The sequence below is a fragment of the Neovison vison genome, chromosome 1 (genome assembly GCF_020171115.1).
Source record: "Neovison vison isolate M4711 chromosome 1, ASM_NN_V1, whole genome shotgun sequence".
Classification (NCBI taxonomy): Eukaryota; Metazoa; Chordata; class Mammalia; order Carnivora; family Mustelidae; genus Neogale; species Neogale vison.
In genome coordinates, this window is record NC_058091.1 from 114,127,336 (window position 1) to 114,143,956 (window position 16,621).

General features: G+C 35.9%; 1 protein-coding gene and 1 pseudogene across 2 annotated transcripts in view; both read left to right on the top strand.

Moving 5' to 3' along the window:
• KCNQ5 (potassium voltage-gated channel subfamily Q member 5) overlaps nucleotides 1-16,621 on the top strand; it is a 532,023-nt gene that overhangs the window by 76,169 nt on the left and 439,233 nt on the right. The window lies entirely within an intron of this gene.
• LOC122898275 lies at nucleotides 15,534-15,632 on the top strand (annotated as a pseudogene).

The window sequence follows — 16,621 nt, forward strand, 5'->3', positions numbered from 1 at the left end:
AGGGAAATAAAGGTGGGCATTCCTGAATTATTGGTCTAGCTCAAGGAAATACAGATTTCTTTTTTTTTTTTTAATGAGTATATAAAAAGGTTTAGGAAACAGTGTTTTGCAAGTGATAAAAAGGTATTAAGTTCTTGGAATGTTGCAATAAATAGCTAAGGCTCATGGAGAGGAAGATGTGTTTTTGAATTTCAAGGAACAAAACCTCCCTTTGTTTTATTTCACTCTCTGTGGAAATACTTTAAGACTCAGCCCCAGGTCTGTGTACAGCCATCAGATAAGTTTGGCTGTTGTTCCCCCATGTCCTCAGCACGTGACTCATTCATGCAGAACACTGACAAATAAGTAGATTCTCATTGTCAAGGAGTATACATTACCCTACACTTCGTTGCAGTAGAGGAAGAAAAATGGTGACTTGACTAGGAGATTCTATTTCATAAAGCTATATTTGTGGCAGATCCAAGTGAAAAAATATTACTTATATTCACTATTTTTCCAAGGGTTCAGCCTTTTTATCTCTTTATTTTGATTTTTATTTTTTTTAAGATTCTTATTTACTTATTTGGCAGACAGAGAACACAAGTAGGCAGAGAGGCAGGCAGAGAGAGAGAGGAGGAAGCAGGCTCCCTGCGGAGCAGAGAGCCTGACTTGGGGCTCGATCCCAGGACCCTGGGATCATGACCTGAACTGAAGGCAGAGGCTTTAACCCACTGAGCCACCCAGTCTCCCCATTATTATCTCTTTAGAATCAGTCTTGATTCCTTTTAAAAATATTTTACTAATCTTTTTCCTGCTATCCACCCTTGTCATCCCTGACCTGCCCCAAGCCTATTAACTCTCCCATTTAAACAGTCTCCTAACTGGAGTATTCTCCACACCACCCTCTGCTCAGCCACAGGAGGAGACTGTTAGGGTGCAGACCTGTTGCCATCACCCCTTTGCTAGAGCCCTGCAATGGCTCCCCAGCCCGGTAGACAGAGAACAAGTTCCAATCAGGGCAGAGCACACTCCCTCTGTGAAGAAGCAGTCATCTCTTCATCTATTCTTCCTCAAAACTTTGGACTCTACTCCAGCAATCTTGAACCACCTCCATTGTCTTACCCTTTACATCCTCTGCCTTTTCCCATGTTGCCCCTTAATGCCTGTCCTCTCTCCTTTACTCTAATTTCTCCTTCAGACTCCACTCCTAAGTCACTTCCTCCAGATGTGGGCTGGGTGGCCCTTGTTTGTGAGCACGTGGCCTGGCCTGTCCCCTTTACTGCACTTCCATGTTGCTTTGTAATTATTTGTTAAGTGTCTGCCTCTCCCAGTAAATTAACTTGTCGGGGTAAGAACAATGTCATAACAATCCAACAAAACCAGAAGGGCTGAAAATGTCTAGTTAAACCATTTCTTAAAAAATATTTTATTTGGCCAGAACCAAGGTACACAGACTTAAATTCTTGCAAAGAGCATTTGCAAAGAAGCCAGTTAAGTCTATAAACTACCAAGTTCAGGCAGTTTAGATAAGTGTCAGCATTTTAAAATATTCCTTCATTTGGTCTGATTTTTTTAAAAAGCATTTTGCTATTTATCCACTTCTGTTGGTAATATGTGTTTTAATTTTCAGCTACATTGCAAGAATGTACAAGGCCCTGCAAAGGAAGTAATTACCCAGGATGAGGATATTTGATATATTTGCTCTTCTTGTGAAACTTGTAAAACTACTCATTTGAAGAGATTTTCTCTTAAAATAAGGTTTTAAACTAGGGCAAATTCAATAAATGGTTCACTTGTGGATGCTTTTAAATACCAATATTTTGTACTCCATTTTTTGTGTGCCTTTAAAAATATGGCCAAGCCATACTTTTCTATAAAAATAAAACTAAATCTTACCTTACTTCCCTCTGAATTCTGATAACTGCACATAAGGTGTTGTGGTTTTAAATTTTATTAATAGCTTCTATTCTAGCCTTGAGTTTCACATTTTTAGATATGTTTTCATTATCATAATTAGATTTGGGGGAAGATCATCTCTTATTTTCTTCCTTTTTAAATGTATGCAACACAAATCTTTAGAAAAAATATTTCTCTTTTTTATTTATGGAATGATAGTGAAATCATGTTAAATTCATCAAAAATATTTTTTTAATATCCTTCAGGACCAAACTAAAATACTTGCAAGTCACCATTTAAGACTTTAAATACATTTGCAACATGCATGTTCTTTTTATGTCTTTGTAAATTGCCCTGCTTCTCATTTTTCAGAGATTACCCAGTGAGAACCCTGTAGTGATGTCTGCAAGAGGTGCTTAATAAACTCTTTTAGGCAACTGCAATAATGACTTTCTTTGCTTCTTATGATATACTTAGTATTTTTCCAAAACATAAAATCACATAGAATGATGTATGCCAATATCAACTTTATGATTTAAGAGATTCTTTCCTAATAAGAAGGGAACATAAATATGAGTTTGAATTTTCTTTGTCTTGTTCCTGCCTTTTTTTTAAAAAAGGTAGCCTTCGTTCTTCCAGAAAATAATTGTTGTATATGGTAGAAAGTTATTTCCATTAATATAAAATGTAAAGTTTCCTCTTTGCTTAGAATGACAATTTGTGTAATTAGGAGTCTTTTTAAACATGGAATGATATTATTTGATCTTTCTGTATCTCTGACTTCTGGCTCTGTTCTATTACCTATCTCTTGATTTGGTGACACTATATAAAACATGCTATTTGTTTCCTTTTTTCTTCCTCTACTCCATTAAGTTTATTGCATTTAAAAGATGATTACCATGCTGTCACATTAAATATAAACATTATTTACAGAGAAGATGTTACAGTTGAGGATTTTATTATGTCCCCTTAGTTCAGAAACAAAGAAAGGCACTTCAGTGCCCACACAGTAGCCTCGCCCAGCCTTGAAGTTATTTCTGACTTGACTCTTTCTTGGTGTCTTTGCTTCAAATAAACTGAATTAGTCAGTGCTTCTCCAATAACTTCTGTTCTTTTCTGTCTTTCTGCCTTTACTCAATCTATTTCTTCACCTGATGTGATTTCCTCTGTTTTTGAGCCCAAATTCCCTTCACACCAGTTCCCTTCACCACATACATGGTGACTTTCTTGAAACTTGTATCCTGCATGTCCTAAATAACTACTTATTCCCTTTGATTTAGATGACTGAGTTGTGAAGATAGACGTCTTAGGTCAGTAGAATTCACTGTATGCCTATCAATCATTGGCAAGGTTAAACAGCAGAAGCTAAAGCTGGAGTGTGTCTTCATATTGAATCCATTTACTCCTTTTGTCAGTGTTTGGTTTAGTATGAAAAGGAAAGACATACTTTGCCAAGATATAGATGGTACAATTGCCTCTACAGATTTAAAAAAATACCAACTGCTTCTCTGTGAAGACTTTGTATTTTATGAGTAAGAAAATTTAAGTAGAAATAGGTTGCCAGTGTTGAAGTGCATTTAATGCTGCAACTATTCTTAAAAATATACCTAATGGTTTTACTATCAAAGTATTTTAAAAATAAAGCATAGCCAGTAAAATAAATGAAAATTTGTAAAGCTTAATTTCCCTTCCTGTAGGAGTTTAAAGGGAGTTCCTTCCCTTTAAAAAGTAAGGTGGAAGGTGGGGGGAGATTTTCAAAGTAATTATTAGTCCTAATTTTTGACATAGAAAGAGTTGTCAGATTTCTTACTTTGGTTACTTCCATGTGAGAGCTAATTTGTTATATTGTTACAATGTTGACAGCCTAAGATTCCCTGAAAGAAATGATCAAAGGAAGAAGTCTAGTATAAGATAAAATATGTTATTCCTTTTTATACTGTTGTCTTACTAAAAAAAAAAAAAAAGAGGATTTTTGTGTATGAAAAGAAAAGTTAAAGAAGAGAAAAATAACAAACTATTAAAATGAGGTTTTACATTTGCATAAATTATTTTGTAAAAAGTATTTGATAAATGTTTACTGCATAAAGAGCTTGGTTAATTTAGTTTGAAAATTTGGTTAAATAAAGCAGCAGAAATCAGAAATATTAAACATTATTAAATTAGAATTGGTTAAAGTGCCACCAATAGTGTAGTTGTATCTACTCTTTTTAGAATGAATTGAAGGGTTCCCAAAATGAGGACCTTATTGGCCCCTGTAAATCTGCCTATTATTGCCTTTCCTTTTATAAAGCAAGGGCATTAAGATATTCTGAGTATAAAATGTGAAATGAAGAAGATATTTTCTGTTTAAGTTTGAGAGATTTGCATAAAGTTAATATTTTATAAAATATCTTGTTGTAACTGAAATTTAAAAGATGTCTGTTTAAAGAATCAAAAAAAAAGATTTATTCACACATCCATTAGATATGTACTGGTTCTTTCTCTTTGCCAGACACTGTGGTAGACACCCAGGATGGAGTGATAAATTATAACTATCATTCCTTAGAGATTTGCAATATAAGGAGTGTAAATAAGTCTGTAACCAGCAAATCCAGCAGAAATAATAAATGTTATGTAGATGTGTCGATGGGGTATAGTGGAAGCACAAAGATAATGATCGTACTTGTCCATGGCCTTGTAATGGCTTCTGAAGTACATATTACATGTGCTATCATATATTCATGTTTATGCATATCTTTATCAATGCAAATATATAAAAACAGATGTTAATGTATGTATGTATGTATGTATATGTACATATTCATATTTTCAATCAGTTTATGAATATGAGGCCATAATGGTTTGTTTCATATTTTTCCCATGGCCAAATCACTTCTTGATATTATGCTAAGCAAGAGAAAATGCATCAACTCCCATTAAGCAATAAATTCTTTATTTTAGTAAATACCTAATATGGCACACTAAACTGGTTCATGATGGCCTTGACAAAGTACCTTCCAAAAATATCTAAATTAAAACCAAGGCATAATTTAGCCAAAAAGGAGAAGGTAACTATTGCAAATGTTCATAAAAAAGAAAGTACAGAATAGTTTTTCTATAATAATCCACATCATCAGTGATTATGAAGTATCATCTTTATCTGTTCCTTTCTTGTCAAAAGAATAATACTTAGAACCACATATAATAATCTTCTATGTACATTCATGTTCATAAACATGAAGACACCCACACCAGCATAATCATCCTGCCTATATTATACTTAAGATATTTTAGTGAATATATATTAACTTAATTGTTTCTTACTGTATATATCAAGGATAGATATGTCTATGTAACATAGTCATATAAACTGTGTGTCTATGTGCATGTGTGTGTCTCCATTTAGACATGTGTACCATCTAGGGTTTCTAAATGGGAATGACAATTCAACTTTGTAAGTGCTTTTTATTTTTTATTTTTTTTAAGATTTTATTTATTTATTTGACAGACAGAGATCACAAGTAGGCAGAGAGGCAGGCAGAGAGAGAGGAGGAAGCAGGCTCCCCGCTGAGCAGAGAGCCTGATGCGGGGCTCGATCCCAAGGCCCTGGGATCATGACCTGAGCCAAAGGCAGAGGCTTTAACCCACTGAACCATCCAAGTGCCCCTGTAAGTGGTTTTTAGATTTGTATATATATTCACAAAGCCACCTGTTTCTTTTTAAAGGATTACCATTTCCATTCCTAAATGTGAAATCTTCAGTCTGACAAGTGCCTGTTCCACTGGAGGACCAGTTTTGATACCTTTTTAAAAAAATAACAAGATACAAAGACTAATTAAATTAATATACATCAATATCAATTTGTATCAGTAACAAAACTGTTCTGTATGTGATCGTTCTTCCTCCACCTGCGGGTATTATCCAGCTTTTGGTTGTGTGTGTGTGTTCATTTCAGAATTTTTTTTTTAAAGACTTATTTATTTATTTGACAGAGAGAGATCACAGGTAGGCAGAGAGGCAGTCAGAAAGAGAGAAGGAAACAGGCTCCCTGTTGAGCAGAGAGCCTGATGTGGGGCTCAATCCCAGAACCCTGAGATCATGACCTGAGCCGAAGGCAGAGGCTTAACCCACTGAGCCACTCAGGTGCCCCAATTTTTTTTTTTTAAGATTTATTTATTTATTTATTTATTTATTTATTTATTTGACAGAGAGAGAGAAAGAGATCACAAGTAGGCAGAGAGGCAGGCAGAAAGAGAGGGGGAAACAGTCTCCCTGCTGAGCAGAGAGCCTTATTTCAGAATTTTTAAAAATGACATCATTTAACTATACATCTGGATACAGTACAAAATGAAAAAAGTTTATATTTATCAATTAAAATGAATAATACTGAAAAACATCCAGAAACCTCCCTGGAGATAAATTATAGCTAATATAAAATGCTTTAAAATGTCCAGTTTATTCTCTGACTCTTGAATCTCCTGCAATTTAAATTATACATGAACCTGAAAATAGTTTAAGGACAGAATAGAAACTAGATACCAATTAAAATCTTTACATGTATATGTATAACTTTCCAGTAGCTGTAAAACTTCTTAATAAAATCCAAATCAAAAAAATTCTTTTCCTTCTAGCACTCCAGTGCAGGTGATAAGTGTTCAGGGTCCATGGCTGACAGGGCATTTACTCAACCAGCTAGTACAGTCAGAAGTCTGACTGACTTTTTAACCTAAATCAGCTCCAAAACTGTAGTTTTTCTTGGTTTCAGATTCTGACCTTCCCTTCCATTTCTTTTTTATCAGTCCTAAAGCTGCTCTGCCTACCCTTGGGGAGTCTCATCATCTACTGTTCAACTGCTCATCCAGAACTTTTGACTGCTTTTAAGGAAGTAACATCTCCTCAAATTCCAGCCGTGGTTTTTAAGAAGTCCACTTCCTGCTTAGCCACACATTCCATTTTCCTTCCATTGACATGCTGCCATATTTCCAAAGTAACTGCCATCTATAAGCTCCTAAAGGATTTTCTTCACCTTTTATTTATTTCTTTGGTTTCTGTCCTACTCTTTTCACCCAGATTTTACATTGGATCTTTGTGAGTATGTTCTCCATAACATGTGAAATGTACTTTCCTCTTAATTTTGTTTTTCCAAATCTTACCCAGTCCTCAGAGTCCATGCCATGTCATGCCTTCCAGAAATTTCCCCCGTGGATCCCTTTCTGGATAATCTCTAAATCTCTGAAATATGTATTAGTATACAGGGCATGTAGAACTAGTGATAAATGTTTTCTGTTGTACTCTAGTGATGTTAACTCTGTAACATGGACTCATCCTTTTTAAGAGAAAGGTACCATGGGGCACCTGGGTGGCTCAGTTGGCTAACACCTGCCGTTGGCTCAGGTCATGATCCTGGGGTCTTGAGATCAAACCCTCCCTCAGGCTCCTTGCTCAGTAGGGAGTCGACTTCTCCCTCTGCCTCCTGCTCCCTCTGCTTGAACTCTCTCTCTTTGTAAAATAAATAAATCTTTAATAAAGAGAAGGAGAAGGAACCATGTCTTACTCTTCCTTTAATCTCCATTAGAAACAAAAAGATAAATCAAGTACTCAAGAAATTCTCACTTATTGAGTAGATTGTGAAGGTCATTATGAAACTACGGCAGTAGTTTTTAGTCAGGGGCACTTTGGGACATTTGGCGATGTCTGAAGACATTTTTTAGTTGTTAGAATTGGGAGGGAGGTCCTACTGGCATCTAATGTACGGAAGCCAGGGATTCTGCTAAACATGCTAACAGTGTAGGGGACCACAAATATCACCTCCCAGATCTCAGTAGTGCTAAATTTTAGGAATCTTGCCTAAATAGATGTAACATTTCATAGCAAATAATCTAGGATCTTATATATTTCCTCAAAAGGAAGAACTTCTAGGGATTCGACCGTGCAATGCCATTATATGCACTTCTTCTCTTTCTTCCTATTACTAATGGAAGATCAAATAAATGCTCCACAGATAGCCAGAGGTGATTTAAAAACTTACTTCTTTAAATCCTCACATGGCTACCACACAATAAAATCAAACATAAAGTGAGTCTACCCTGTATTTATCAGAACATGCATAGGGACTACACTGATTCCTTGGTAACAACTTTCTTCTTCCTAAATTGACTTTGATCTGTGCTCCCCTGCAGTTCTTACCCTTTATTCATATTGCCTTCTGTAATAAGGTTGTTTTCGTCAACATATATTTTGATGTTAAAATTTTAATTACAAATAACTGGAGAAGTTTATTTATAAATTTATAATTTTGATTTTTATAAATTTATAAATTTGATTTTTTGTACATATTAACATATTTCGTATGTATTAGGATATGAAATTAAAGGGAGTGAGGGTAGAAAAAATTGAGAAAGAGTTTTGAAATGTAAGAAGGAAAATTCTTTAAGATTTCATATCTTAAAGACATGGAATTATTTGGAATTTTACCCTATTGCAGAGAGAGAAAAACAGTTAGATTTGAATTATTAAACAAATACTTTTTTCCTAAACTTTCTTCTGGATGATGGGACAAATCATAATACCAAAAGGATAGTTCCTCTTTTGGCTCATGTACTTTTCTATAAGTAGTCAGGTTCCTACCAGGAACCCGACTTTGGAAGAGAAAGGATGCAGTTCTCTAACGAATTGCAATTATTGCATATGTAGTTTTTAATGTTGTACCTATTTTTGACACATTCCAAAATAATATATTCTTTAAATGTAATATTGATCAGTTTTCCTCCCTTTTAAAATTCTCTAAAAATAAAACAAGTGTAGAGAAGATTAGTTGGTTTGAAGTAGAAGTCATTCTAAATGCGTGCTTTTATTGCCTTGTTTTTAAGACCTTTATTTTAGTCCATACAAAACATCCAAATAATTTAGTCCTGGAATCCCATTCATTGGCAAACTAAAAGACCATCCAAATAAATAATAATCTGGGATTACGCTTAGTCCTTGGAAAGGAAATATTTCTAGAAATAAAAATACTGTTCTCTTTTTCCTGTAATTTTCATAGCACTCTGATGGCAGTTTTATGGCCACTAACAGAGATTTGGCCCAGAAAAGCATGTTTAAACTGAGGGTGCACCCCTGCTAAATCAAAATGAATTGTGAAATAGCTAGAAATGCCACAGCTTCTCTTCATGTTCTGCAAATTGTTTCAAGATGTTTTCTATAAACTTGCACTACTTTTGCTTTTATATTTTTACTCATTCATTCAGCAAATATTTACTAAGCACATACCATGTACCAGCCACTAGTCTTAAGTCCTCAATCACTGATGAGCATAGCACATTCTTCCTATTTGACAGGGATTACAGTCTTACAGAGCAAGTAAACAAAAATCAAATAGTCATACAAATAAAGTTTTTCATTCTTTCAAAAAAGCACATATCGAGTGCCTCCAGTGTTTTGGACCTGTTCTAGACTTGGAGGATACAATGCCAAAACCTAGGAAGCTTACATTCTGGCTGGCAAAAAGATAGCAAGCAAATAAAAGTAGATAGATAGATATTGTGGTACTAAAATTAACTGATATAATTAAGTTTTTTAAGGGCATGGGAGATTTTGGGAGTTGGGATAACAGGTTTATAGGCATAGTGGTCAGGAAATATTTTTTAAATATTTTATTTATTTATTTATTTGAGGGTGACAGAGATAGTGAGAGAGAGCACACGAGCAGGAAGGAGGGGAAGAAGAAGATTCCTCACTGAGCAGGGAGCCCTATGCCAGGCTCCATCCTGACTGAGCCACCAAGGTCAGGAAATATTTTAACAGAGACCTGAATGAAGAGAGGGAATGAGTCATGAGAAGAGAATTCCAGGCAGAAAGTGCCTGACATATTAGGGAATCAGCAAGGGAAATTCAGTGAATGAGACAGAGTGGTAGAAGTTGAGGGCAGAGAGATAGGAAGGAGCCAGATCTTTTACATGGCAAATAGCTTTGGTTACTACATACTATGCAAAGCGCTTTGTAACAAATATAAGCATTAAAAGAACAGACATCGGGCACCTGGGTGGCTCAGTGGGTTAAGCCTCTGCCTTCGGCTCAGGTCATGATCTCAGGGCCCTGGGATCGAGTCCCACATCAGGCTTTCTGCTCAGCAGGGAGCCTGCTTCCTCCTCTCTCTCTGCCTGTCTCTCTGCCTACTTGTGATCTCTCTCTGTCAAATAAATTAATAAAATCTTAAAAAAAAAAAAAGAACAGACATCTGGGAGCCTAACCTAGCCTGGGGAATTAGAGGAGGCTTCCATTGGGGACTGAATGTGCCCCCCCAAATTCATATATTGAAGCCTTAACCCCCACTATGACTGTGATTGAAGATAAGACCTTAAAAGAGGTAAATAGGTGTTAAATGAAGTGGAAAGTGAGATCCTAATCCAATAGGAATAAGAAGAGATATGAGAATAGGAAGAGATACCAGGAAAAGAAAAAAAAAAAAGAGAGAGAAAGAGAGAGAGATACCAGGGATCCATGCACATAGAAAAAAGGCCATGTGTTAGGATTTAGTGAAAAAGTAGCTGACCATTTGCAGGCCAAGGAGAGATGCCTCAGGAAAAAACAAAACCTTCCAAAACCTTGACTTGGACATAAGCCTCCAGAAGTGTGGGAAAATAAATTTATATTATTTAAACCACTCAGTCTGTAATGTTTTGTTATGGAAGCAGTAGAAGACTGATACAGTTTCCCTGAGTAGGTGACCTTTGGGCTGAAAACTGAAGGATGTATAGGAGTTAACAACTTGAATAGCATAAGCCAACGGTATGTGCAAGGGCCCTACATTTGACAAGCACATTGTGTGTTTGAGATTCTGAAGGCCTATTGGCTGAAGCTTCAAGATCAAAGATAAGAACAGTACATAGAGAGATGAAAGAGGTGGAGGAAAGCCAAATCATACAGTCTGGTAGGCTCTGTGAAGGACTTGGGTCTTTATCTTGAAGGGGTTGATATGATTGATTTTAAAAAGTGGCATTTTTTAAACCTCATTTGGCTTTGGAAAACTGATTGGAACAGGGATTTATGAGTGAGGAGGGACCACTCCAAAGGTCCTGAGAGATGAAGCAGACTGGGCTGGAAAGTAGACAAAAAAGATGGAAAGAAGTTAATTGATACTTGCAGATGAAGTTGACAGGGCAAGGATTACTCCTACATCTCCAGGTCTTGCAGGTGGAAGGCAGTTGATACTACTCGAGATGGGGAATACTGAATTCATAGTTTTATCTCCAAACCTAATCAGTTCCATTTCGGACATGTTGAATTTGAGATGCTTCTAAAATATCCAAGTGGAGAATGAGTAAGTGGATAAATCTGGAGTTCAGAGAACAGATGGAATCTGGAGATACAAGCTTGGGGTTCACTAGCATATATATAGTAATTGAAACCCGCTATAGTTTCAGTTCTCTAGAGACAGGGACTTTGTTTTGTTCGCTGATGTATCTCAGGTTCATGGAAAAATGCTGACCTATAGGAGACACTCAGGACATACATGTTGAATGAATGAATGAATGAATGGGTGGATTATCTAGGGAGAGCATGTGATATGAAAAGAGAAACAGGTCTAGAATGAAACCTTGAAGAATGACAACGTTCACAGACTGGGTAGAACTTACAGAAAAACAGCAAAGGAACACTCAGAGACAGGAAGAAAATCAGTCAAATCTGAGGTACATGAAGCCAGGGGAAAAGAGTGCTTCAAGAAGAAAGAGGAGTTTATCCCCTGGAGTGAGTGGCATGCAGCAGCAAGTCTAGCCTATGAATGAGTACTTCTGAATCCTAATGGCTAGAAGGGCTTTAAAATACTTGAATTTATTTATCACTCTTGTCAATCTTTGAATCAAAGAAGATTTGATTGCTTATGTGCAAGATTTACTTCAGATAGTAACAGTCTCTTAGAACCACATCTCCAACACATTCCCAGCATGGGTGTGTATATAATTACATCATCGTGCTTTGCATAAAATTATGATCTTAACGACACTTGCAAATAATGAATTCAAATAATAGAACACCAATAGCTTTTCTTGACAAGTTCACTTGAAGTCTTCTGTCTGGATAAAAGCTCAACCACTTTTTGCCTTACTATATCTCCTTCCCTCCCTCTTTTTATTTCACTCCCTACACTCTGCATAACAAAGACTTTCCTAGCTTCCTGCATAACCACATGATGAGTCATAATTAAGATTTGAAGAAATGATAAAAATAATTTTATTTCACCACCTGTGTACCATCCACAAAAAAGGATAGACTGATTAATTAATTAATTAATTTCCAAGGTCATGAGTATAATTTGTCTAATCCTAGCTATTCTCACACAGATTCCCTGCCTTGCAGAAGAGCTATATCGAATCCTCTGGGGACATTTCTCATACTAATGAGCATAGTTTTCTTATAGCCAAATTGGGGTTACAGACTTCAATTTAGAGATCAAGAATATTCAGTAGAAAATCCTTCCTCTCCATTTCATCTGAATGGCCTCTTCCTTGAGGTAGATAACCCACTCGACTTTTACATGTTACTATCTACAATGGAAAGAATAAGAAGAGAAGTCATTAATTGTCCTTGGTTTAGATGTCAACTGTAGACTTTAAATATTTAGTTTAAGGACTACTTTTCCTTCTTTCTCCCTGTTTTATTTTTCTTCAGTACACTTATCCTACTTGAAATTTTATTATATATTTATTACTTTATTTGGTCTTGGATTATCTTCTCTTGGAAGATAATCTACATGAGAACAAGAACATTGTCTCTCATGTTTGCTGCATCCTCAAACTCAAAATTATGCCTGACATATTGTAGGAACTCAGTAGTATTTATGGAAGGAATAAATAAGTAGATGCTACAGCCTTTTGGTGGAGGTAGATATAAAAGGCTGGTTGAGTTGGCAGTTTGGTATGAAATCCAATTCCTGTTATCAAGTCACACACTTGAGATCCAGGCAAACATTTTTGCTTAGCATCTTTAACTGTCTTATCCTAAGTGTCAACCCTACATTAAATGTTTCCACATGAAGATCCAAGGGTGCTGTGAACTCATGGTATCCCAGACACCCTTCTTTTTTATTTTCTACCCCTACCACAACCTCATACCTCCTTTTCCTTGAGGCCTTTCCTGTCACTTCTGCCTGCTTCTTTGAGTTATAAAACACCTCACTCCTTCAGATATGCAACCAGTCACCAAGTTCTATAAATTTTGCCTTTATAATGTTTTTATATCCACCTTCCAAACCACTTGACCCCTGTCCTGGTTCATTGGATAACTCCCTTTTCCTGACAATTGCAATGCCTTCTAATATCTTCTGGTGCCTCTAGTCTCCTGTTTGTCCAGTCATATTACATACTCCACACCTAAGTAAATGTGAATATTATTTAATAAATAAACATTGATTAAGTTTTTTTAAGTGTTCATTCTAAGCTCAAGGAATAGTCTAAGGCCAAATGGGGATCTTTGTCTTACAAAAGGGTTTAAAGACTAGATATGCTCATGTCACTGTCCTTCTCAAAGATGTTCAAAGGCTTCCCATTTACAGTGAGTAAAACTTAATCCCTTAAATGATATTCTCAAACATCCTTCCTGTGACCCTAAATACAAACATTCTATGTACCTCCTGTGTTGTTTCCAGAAGGGGCATGCACTTCCATCCTGAGTTGTGTCTTTCTTCATCGCATCCCTCTAACTGGAATGAGTTCCTCTTTCCCTTTGCATATGTGATACAATCCTACTCATTCTTAGACTCCTAACTCAAATATCTGCTCACCCATGAGCCCTTGTCCACTACCACAGGAAGAATTAAATCTTTTCTGTTTGCTCACAGACTTTATTCATTCCTCTATAAGTGCACTTACATCTGCTGTGGAGTAGGTTCTGAGCACCTTAAAGACGTATATATGCTCCTCTTGAGTCCCTTTTTTTTTTATTTGTTTGTTGAAGGCCTCTTATTACGAAGCCTTAATTTCTCTACCTATCTGAGAGTTCAAGTTCATATCAAATAATGTATTTCTAAAGAGTTCCTAGATTACCTCCAGTATGTTCTAGAAAGTGCTAGCGATGATTGTGTAAGCACTACAATGACTGCTGTGTTCAGTTTCTCTAAAGTTCTCAATCCTTGAGCTGTAGCATGAGAAGCTTTTAGTATCTTACACAATCTTTAGAGTTTAAAATCAAAATGGATCCTCCACTAAACTGAACAGGACCCTTGTAGAATGTCCTGTGCAATCTAGTTGAATACTTCGCTTCCCCTTTTCTCTCTGACATAGCTCAAAAGCAGTTGCTTATGTACTTTATGCCCGATACTGTGTGGTTACATAAAATCTCCTTTTGTCATAAATATGATAGTGTTAACCTTGGGCATTATTTGGTAGCCACTGTGATTTCACTAATGACCATTGGATTCAGAAATTAATTGTCCACTGATATATGTCAGAACGCCATACACTGGCTAACTTCTGTCAGTTTCTTTTTTTTTTTTTTTTTAAAGATTTTATTTATTTGACAGAGAGAAATCACAAGTGGGCAGAGAGGCAGGCAGAGAGAGAGGAGAAAGCAGGCTCCCTGCGGAACAGAGAGCCTGACGCGGGGCTCGATCCCAGGACCCTGGGATCATGACCTGAGCCGAAGGCAGAGGCTTTAACCCACTGAGCCACCCAGGCGCCCCACTTCTGTCAGTTTCTAAATGATACTGCTAATGTCAAGGCAGTTCAGAAATAGCAAAAACTTGATTTCCCCTTAATATCCTGAGAATCATATTCATGGGCACCAGGGAGTCTGGGCAATAAATCTGATAGATTTTTGCCATCATATTTAGAATAAACAAATTAGTGCTAGAAAGTTTTCTAACAGGAGATAATAAAGGAAATGGGCAAACACAAATAAATGCTACAAAGAGGAAAAATACAGTCTCTGTGAGCAGATTAATTGCTTTTGTAAATTAGATGGAACTTTTTAAGTATAGGCAAAAGTTTTAAATTTATACAATTTAGCTAAATAACATCGTATTTGTTCCAATCATTAAATAGTTGTCTTTCTATTGGGGCCAAAATTGATGTTAAATTATGTTTTACGACAAAGAAGTATTTGCCAAATTATTTACCAGTGAATATTTCTTTAATTGGACTGAGCTAAGTGAGAGTGTGATTCCTCCCTAACGTGGCCTATTTCAGGTGTGTCACTGCAGGGTGGGTGTGAAGATTAACTCCCATCTCTGGACCTACCAGTGAGATCATTAAAGAACACATGTGGTGCTGGTAGCACACAAAGTGGCCATTATCTTGGCCACAATACAACCAGGTACTCCCAACCTGTCCCAACTCCCCAAGCTAAATCCCTTGAGGCTCTGGTGTTCACCTTGCAGATTTTGGCTATTAATCACAATTACAATCTTGTAAACTGTGGGCTTTCAATAAATGTTTGCCCTTTGATTATAACAAAGACTTCTTTGTAGAAAGGTTCAGATAAGAACCTGAAGCACAGAATGAAATGGGTGATGAGCAGAAGCCTATTCTGCATTTTGCTGAGATCAACTCCTGCCCTCACGTGGTAGTGAGCCTCTTTGGTACCTCTCTAAAATGTAAAGAGGATAGACCCTCTTCCTGTACTGGCTCCATAGTATTTGTAGTTGACTTTTCTGACTTTTTTTAAAATAAAAATTATGTACTTTTGTACTCACTTCAGCAGCATATGTACTAAAATTAGAATGATACAGAAAAGTTAGCATGCACAAGTTTGGTATGCAAATTTGTGAAGCATTCTATAGTTTTATAGGAAATACAGTTAATAATATGTAACAACTTTGTGTGGTGACAGATGGTAGCTAGATTTATCTTGGTGATCATTTTGTAATGCATAGAAATGTTGAGTCACTATGTTGTACACCTGAAACAAATACTATATCATATGTCAACTAGACTTCAATTTAAAAAAGGGATCTCATGAACAATAGATGTTCAAGATTTCTTTTCCTCCAGATTTTGTTAATCAGATTTTGTGAACTTGAACCAAATAGTTTCAGAGTACAGTACCTAATTTATTCCTCTCAAATAATCCACATAAAATATAGTATTGCTAAATAAATTGTTTTTAGATCAAAAAGTATATATTTAAGATGTATAACATGTTGTTTTGATATACATATATACATAGTGAAATGAATACTGTAATTAACATATCCATCTCCTCACATAGTTACCTTTTCTGTGTGTGGGGGGGGGGTGGGGGGTGAGAGCACCTAAGATTGACTCTCAGCAAATTTTTAGAACACAATGGTGTGTTGTTAATTATAGGCACCAAACTGTACATTAGATCTCCAGTATTTATTTATCCTACAGAACTGCTTACTTTGAAATACAGACACATCGAAATTAAAAAAGGAGGAATCAATTATAAGAAGACATTTAAAAAATATTTTTAAAGTAACGTCGAAAGTTTTTGAGTCTTGAGAAATTTTTTATCTAAAAATAATTTTCCTCTATAGCACATATCAAAATTTAAGTTCATGATTGATGCTTTTGGAATAATTACTTTCATATTGTTACATGTAAAATCATGAAAATATATTTGAGATCTTAATTGAGCACCTATTTTACATCATTAAGCACTCTTGTACAATTTGTTAAGGATGAAATACAGCAAGAACATTTGTCCTATAACATTAGAGTCTGCATCCAGAAACAATATGTGTATCATAGAAAAAATAATGCAGTGGATTTTATGGTTTTTTTTTAAGTCTTGGAAAATAGATAATTTTCAT